We start from the raw sequence: 7,500 nt of genomic DNA, 5'->3' as shown, positions 1-7,500 counted from the left end.
CACACACACACACACACACACACACACACACACACACACAGACTGAGTAAATGTCACCACCTTAATCTAAGCCTTGTTATTCGTTTTTTTATGCCAAACTTTTTACCACCTCAAACTATGTAAAAAAGTGAACATTAATAAGAGCGTGTAAATATCTTTGGATTTGACTATATGCCATTATGTGTTTTTTAAGGAATAAACTGTTTAGGCAAATCCACTTAACTCCTCGTCACGTACGGGAGCAACAAAATCGGGAACTTTTGTTGGGTCATGATAATAATGTCCTATTAATTCCTCAGTAGGAGGTTTCACGGAATTGTAATCGGCCTTTAAACCGTTTGCAGTCACATTCAGAGTTCCAGTTACGATCCAAGCGGCCACACAAAATCTGGCGACAAAATTACATTTGACAACTTTAACCAGCCGGACAAAAAAAAGAAGAGGCACAAAAATTGATAAAATGAGAGATGGTTTGGAAAGGGTTTGCACTGTTAATCAGCTTCTGTGCAACACACACATACACACAGGGGAGAACATATCTAAATTGTGTGGAGATGAGGACCCAGCTGTTTCAACTCTCCACTGGGGAAACAGCCATTACCCAGCCGTCTCTCTCACCCTTTTGTGCTCTTTCTTTCTGTCTCTGTCTCTGTCTCTCTCTGTCTCTCTCTCTCTCTCTCTCTCTCACACACACACACACACACACACACACACACACACACACACACACAAACATTTGTGTGTATATTTTTTATTATTATTATTATTTCTGTAGGCCTACACACTCAGGCACCCACTATAACACAATTTAATCATAGACGATCGCACATCCAAAATTCACACTAATAGTTTTCATCTTAACTAGATTAATTACTATAAAAAGTTGATTAATTTTTATTTTTGTAAGCATATTATTGGGTTTTTTTTTTTGTTTGTTTGTTTTTGTTATTTTTGCTATTTTTGCTAGTGGCAAGGCGTTACACTAAGAAACCATAGAACCAATTGCGAAAAGTGAATCTCTCACCATTTTGAGGAAAACATGGGGTTTGTCCCTTTGCAATGTTCTCCCTCCTTCTGGCATCTTCAGAGGTGGAACAACTTTTGCCACACCACCCTATGAGTTGTCATTCACAGGAGGGAAAGACTGAGCTCACTGGCCATCATTTAAACCAAAATAGAGGAAAGCGGAAAGGAGGGAAATTTTCTGATGGAAAATATTAATGGACAGAGCAAGAGGGTGGGGTGGTGGTTGAATAAAGCGTCAGGATCCTCCCTTCACCCATCTCTGCTCCATCAAGAGAAAAAAAACGCTTGGCAAAATAGCTTAATGGATGCATTTGGGAAAAAAAGCATTTACTCGTCCTTTTAAAAAAGGCATCACTGCATCAGATGATCTCTTAATTTGTTTTTCCTTAATGCTGGGTTTTACACCCCTCTATACCATTTAATGTGAAAATTCTGCAAAGACGGCTGTAATTCCTGTAATTCTTTTGTTAGCTTTATAGAATATGGGGGAAAAACAAATATTTTAAATAGCAGTTATACTTTTATGCAATTTCCTTTTTACGGTTGATATTGTGTTGGTTTTCAGTAAGCACTCTTGTGCTGCAAGTGTTTGCGTGTCAGCGATAGCTTGAATTATCCCTGCCCAGCCAGTCACACTTCCCCTCCAAAACCTCCTCTTGAGCAGACATTGAAAGTGGCACACACATACACACACACACACACACGCACACACTCTCACGCACACACACACTCTCACGCACACTGCACTCACTGTATTCAGCTGTGGACTGAGTGCTGTAAATGAAGGATTTAAGGGTCATTCAACTTTTAACATTAGACAGTAATAGCAGTGAGTGTGAGTACAAGAAAGAAGTTTGACAGACATACTTTACTCCTAGTTTGCCTGTTATAGCACATACACACACATACACACATGCACACACATTAGAGTAAGGTTTGGTGTATTATAGGAGTTCCCCATGTAGGCAGTCCTTCTCCTGGAATGTTCTTGTCATTGACTGTGTGGGATCGAGATTGAGTTTGAGATCTGAAGATTTCCTTACAGATTATCCTTTACGTTTTGATAGCATCAAATAGCTAATTATGAGAACCAAGTACTAAAAAAAGATCTTAGTAAAATGCAAAGAAATTGCAATTTTCACGAGTGCACCAAAAAACCAAAAAATTATATATGAACTTTACTGATTTATGTAGTATTTTCTTTTTATTATTCCATGATTTTTACTTGACTATTGTATTTGGTCCAATTGTGTGTAAATGTGCACAAACAAATCATAAGATGAACCTGCAAAACTTCATTCGATTTTACACATCAATAAACTATATCTGGCACAGTATGTAGTGTTGCCACTTCACAGGGTCCTGTGCTCCATCCTGATCTCAGGTTACTGTCTGTAAGTGGAGTTTCTCATGTTCTCCCCGCATTTGTGTGGGTTCACCTCATGAATTCTAAGGTTTCCTCCCACTTTTCAGGTAGGTGGATTGGTTACACTAAATTGCCCCTAGGTGTGAATGATGTATATATGTGTGTGCTGCTCTGCCGTAGACTGGCGTCCCATTCTGGCTTCCATCTCAATAGTGGCCTGGAAAAAGTAGTTATTGTATTATAGAAATAAATGAATCAATTGAATAAATTATAAATAATAGTTATAAATAAACTATAATTATGATTTGGCAGACATATTTTGTCCAATAGCCACAATATACCTCCAGCAAAGTGATTATCAGCAATAATTTTCTAACAGAAGATCTGTCCCCGTCTCTATCCTTGACAGTTCATAACCTGTGTGAATTCTTATTCATTTGCACTTGTGAGGCTGGTTTTACGGCTTGCTGATCGAAGTAAATAAAACCCCTGTGATGGTTGTGTTCTTTTTTGTAACCGGCATCTGAGCTTCTTTATCTCAAAGTAAATGTCGATCCCCTCCTGAATGAAAAAGCAAGCTGATCCCGAGACAGAGTTTGACAGAGCACTTCCTGTCTGACTTCATGCAGGCCTGTCATTGAGAAGCTATTTTTATAAGGTCACAGGAAGCCTGGGCACAGCAAAGTGCTAAAAGGACAAGCAGCGACCACAATGATCTGCATGTGCATGTGCATGACAAAGACAAGACTTGCATGATCTTAATGCAGTATAAGGAGGCGAATGGAGAATAACGCCTAAGCTAGGATGACCTCACACATATACATGCACACACCACTTCCTCCCCCTCATCCCTCCACCCCCTAGGGTACCTGCTGCTGGCCAGGGGAATTCCTGGCAGAGTGATTTTTAACTTTAATGACTGAATCACATTGCCAGGGATTTCCAATGGCTGGTATGAAGAAACGACCCAGACGGTGAATGCAGACCCAGACAGACGTGTGCACATGCACAGTTCCACATAACATGGAGGATCTTAATCCTGCTGGAATGTGTGTGTGTGTGTGTGTGTGTGTGTGTGTGTGTGTGTGTGTGTGTGTGTGTCTACGAGAATAAGGTGCCGACACACCCTCTCGAGCCAGTATGTGCATGCAAAAAAGTCATGTTTATGTACACACACACATTCATTCAAACATATCATAAAAAAAAAAAAATCCTAGTTTGCCTTTTAGCTCTGTGGTAGCAGGACTTAACCACATGTGAACAGTGTAATAATACAATATGTTCACAGTGGTTAAGTTCTGCCCCCCCAGGGTCATCACATAAATCCAGACAGGAGGAGGGGTATCCTGACCATCTCCCAAAATATCACCCTGTTCTTGATTTTTACTTTATTGAACATATTTCTGAATATAATATCATATTGCTCCCTTCATCCCAGCTGTAATATATTATTATAACAGAACCTATTAAGAAGGTTCCAAAAAGGTAGGCTGTAACAATCCAGAAGTAAAGTTTTTGCAGTGTTCTTAATAAATATCTCAAAGTTTGACCAGCCATTGCGCTAAATTATGTTGAAGCAATTGTAGAAGTGTATATAAATGTTATATAAAACATTCCATGAAAAACGTGAACATCTTTAAACCAAAAGGTCCCTAGGAGTGTTAAAGAAAAAAGTGCCTGAAATGTATGTATATAAATGACATATGTTCTCCAGTAATAACAATGTTTGTTTTGAGCTTCAAAACTCTACATTTGACACCTTTTCGCATTTACCTGCATGTGAATTTATTTACCCATGTCACAATGCTGATTGATGCTGACTCTCACTCAGTCGAGTTTTCTCATTGTGTCTGTCGATTTACACATCAGCAGTTGTCCGTCATACATTGTGTGTCGTGTACCAGTTTCACTAGTGTCTATAGTAAAGGTCTGCCATGCATCAGTTTTCCTTTCAAAGCACTGCGAAACCCTACATGCAAGTCAGTGGGTTGGTCACAAAAGCTGTCTGTCTGCCTAAAAACCACAGAGCCGGAGTGGAAAGAGTCCTGAGGAAATATTCAAAGATCTGCCAAACTGCCTGTAGAAATGAAAAACGGAGTATAAATATATAAACCAACAACAAATGTGCACAAATAGACCTTATCTTAGTTTCAAAATGTTTCTATTCATCTATTTTTATTTATTTATTTAATTGGAAAGAGTTGATTGGAAAAATAATCTATTGAAAAAGGCCATAAAACTGTGAAAAATAAAGAGTAGAATATAATACTATTTGGGGGATTTTTGTTTACTTGTACTGCATACTAATGATAATGCCCATGGTAATGTAAGTAAGTAAGTAATTATAAAATACAATCAAGCAAATAAGTGAATAAATACTTCTGGAACAGGTATTAAGGGGGATAGTTAATTTTGCCTCTCAACACCAAATTCTAAATCTATGATCATTGTTTAAAAATCTTTCAGATGCTCAGGATATTTTTAACTAGCACTTTCAGACTACCATACCTGAAGTATGTACATGTCTATGTTTTCTCACACTCGTGTGTTATTCTTGGACCAGACTCCTGTAGGTGTGTATGGTATTTCTCAGTGGCTGGTTGTGTAAATGCATCTATCAGGTGTGGTTTTAGGAGACTTTTTGCATTGTTCTCCTTTTATTACAATACAGCAATTCATATATGAGTGTGCAACGATGTCATACCACAGAATGAGTGCAGCTTTTTTGCACGCATATGACCTGAACAATGCTGATGACCTGATATAAGTAGTAAAATATATCTGCAGTAAAATATATCTCAAAAGTGTGACATTCTCTACTCATCCACAATATGTAAGGCTTGTAATTTAAATTCTCCCAATATCCGAGAGAACACATATCTAGCCATGTTTGTTTATGAAAAAAAAAGACAAGAGCAGTTGTTCATAGAGCTATACAGGAAGGAACAATGAATCATGTGGAGAGAATTAAAATGCAACACGAGCACAATGCACACTAAAAGATAGGATAGTGGAAAAACAGCACACGTACACACGCACACAGTATTTTATGTTGTATGTTGTTTTCAGGCACTAATTTGGATATTATATTGAATTTTTAATGCATGAATTTAATTGTGTGTGTCCAATGAGAAAAGAAAAATAAAGCAAATGGATAGAAATCTAAAAATAAAAAAAGTTTATTAACTGTAATAATACTTGTAAAATTAATTATATAATTAAATCATTACACATATTACACCTACAGACCCTCACATCATGTTACCATTATATATATATATATATATATATATATATATATATATATATATATATATATATATATATATAATGTTTGTTTTGTGTGGTTGCTTTGCATAGTTGATCACTTAATACAAATAAACACTGGAGCTCTTTCTCTGTATTTCAGTGAATTTGGGTGCTCAAAGCAATCTCTCTCTCTCTCTCTCTCTCTCTCTCTCTCTCTCTCTCTCTCTCTCTCTCTCTCTCTCTCTCTTTTTCTCTCTCTTTCTCTCTGTTTCAGTGTTTGCTGGTGTTTCTCTTTCTGGTCTTTATCATTGGGCTGGTCTCCTGTGCCTGCTGTGCTGATAATCAGTGTCTCTCTTCAGCTGGCTCAGTTCAGCAGGAACAGGGGCCTAGTCTTGCCAACATAGCACCTCAGAGACACACATCCACACATCCAAACACACAGATGCAGTCCAGAGATGTACACTCTCGGAAAAGCCACACTTCTCACACCTGGAATCCAGAGCAAGATGGCTGCATACAGTTTGTAAAAGTTTTGAATGTTATAAATACATAATAATAAGAATGCAGCCTACCAACTATGGGCTGGCGCCAGTGACTTGTCCTGTGACATCAATAAAACCGAGATATCAATAAAAGCTAAAAAAGGCTCCAAGTCAAATTGAGTCTGTTGCGTCTGTTTCCTTGTGATCTGAGATTATCTGAAATGAGTCCAATGCTTTAAGGCATTTTCTGTCTCTTTGGATGTTACAGTGTGTCCTCTAGTCACTTGTGAAACTCATATTCCATTATTAAAGCAGTTGAAAATTGTCGGGTTGAAAAAAACCAAACAAAAAAAACATCAAGAAACACCGGTTCCCTTTTGTGACCATGGAAACAGAAATGCATATAACGCTCATTTGTGCCGGCTTGACAAAAAAAGAGGAAGTGACGGCTGTGTTTGAAAATTAAATCTACATTCAAGAATGCCTTGGCCTGGTTATTCAGAGATAAAAAAAAATGCCCATGTATTCATGTAGAATAGTAATATAGCCCATTCATGGAGAATACAGGTGGTTATGCAGCACACAGAGAAACACAAAAGCACACTGGCACATTGAACCACATAAATAAATGATGCTCAGTAAAAGGGTTTTTTGAGATTTTGGATCAAATAAATGTGAAAAAATGTTTCTATCAGTGTTGAGAAAAATAGAAATCCATCCCTTTACAAAGATTAGATGTATTTTATTGGACTTTTCAATAAAACACATCAGACATTATATGAACAGTTGGCAGGATTGCATTTAGTCAGCACTTTTTATATGAGTCTGTTTTTAGTCGGTACGAGGAAATGTTCAGAGGAAAGCCATTAACCTGCAGGTGTGGTGCTGTGATAATATAAACGGTAAAGTGTGTGTGTGTGGAGGGGGCTTTAGGTCCGGATGTTTGCTTACACCGCAGCCGTTGCCATAGTGACAGTAAAAAAAACTGCCCGTCAGGAGGAGCAGATGGCTGCGTCAATGTGAAGAATGACATCACTACGCCTTCCTGTTTCGAAGAAAGTCATCGGTGGCTTACTCGCTGTCATTCACAAACGTACGCTCCTCTTTCTTTCATTTTCAATAGCAGGCACATACTTAATCTCTGCCTTTGACTTTTACAGCTTTAATATCTTTTCTTTATTCTACAAAAGCAACACAGATAACCAAAAAAAGTACAATCACCGAAAGAAAATGCCCATGGTTTTTTTTGCAAGTTTACTATTCATTTAATGATACATTTTTTAAGTATACATACAATCATTTCCTGTTATACAACTAGGAATATGTGTCATTTTCTCAATATAGAATGCAACTAAGATTAAATCATGCCAATGATAC

The 7,500-nt window shown here is 37.6% G+C and overlaps 2 long non-coding RNA genes across 2 annotated transcripts in view; one reads left to right on the top strand and one right to left on the bottom strand.

The window, feature by feature from the left end:
- Positions 1 to 6,299, top strand: part of LOC124397274 — a 7,433-nt gene extending 1,134 nt beyond the window's left edge. Inside the window, exon 2 of the long non-coding RNA XR_006927902.1 lies at positions 5,916 to 6,299. This is a non-coding gene — a long non-coding RNA (uncharacterized LOC124397274). The remainder of the gene's footprint in view (positions 1 to 5,915) is intronic.
- Positions 5,880 to 7,500, bottom strand: part of LOC124397275 — a 3,220-nt gene continuing 1,599 nt past the window's right edge. The window contains exon 2 of the long non-coding RNA XR_006927903.1: positions 5,880 to 7,500. This exon is cut by the window's right edge and continues 1,024 nt beyond it. This is a non-coding gene — a long non-coding RNA (uncharacterized LOC124397275).

This window comes from Silurus meridionalis, chromosome 14, assembly GCF_014805685.1.
Source record: "Silurus meridionalis isolate SWU-2019-XX chromosome 14, ASM1480568v1, whole genome shotgun sequence".
Lineage (NCBI taxonomy): Eukaryota > Metazoa > Chordata > Actinopteri > Siluriformes > Siluridae > Silurus > Silurus meridionalis.
Note: the sequence above shows the minus strand (reverse complement) of the source record. Positions and strands in the feature narration are given on the sequence as shown.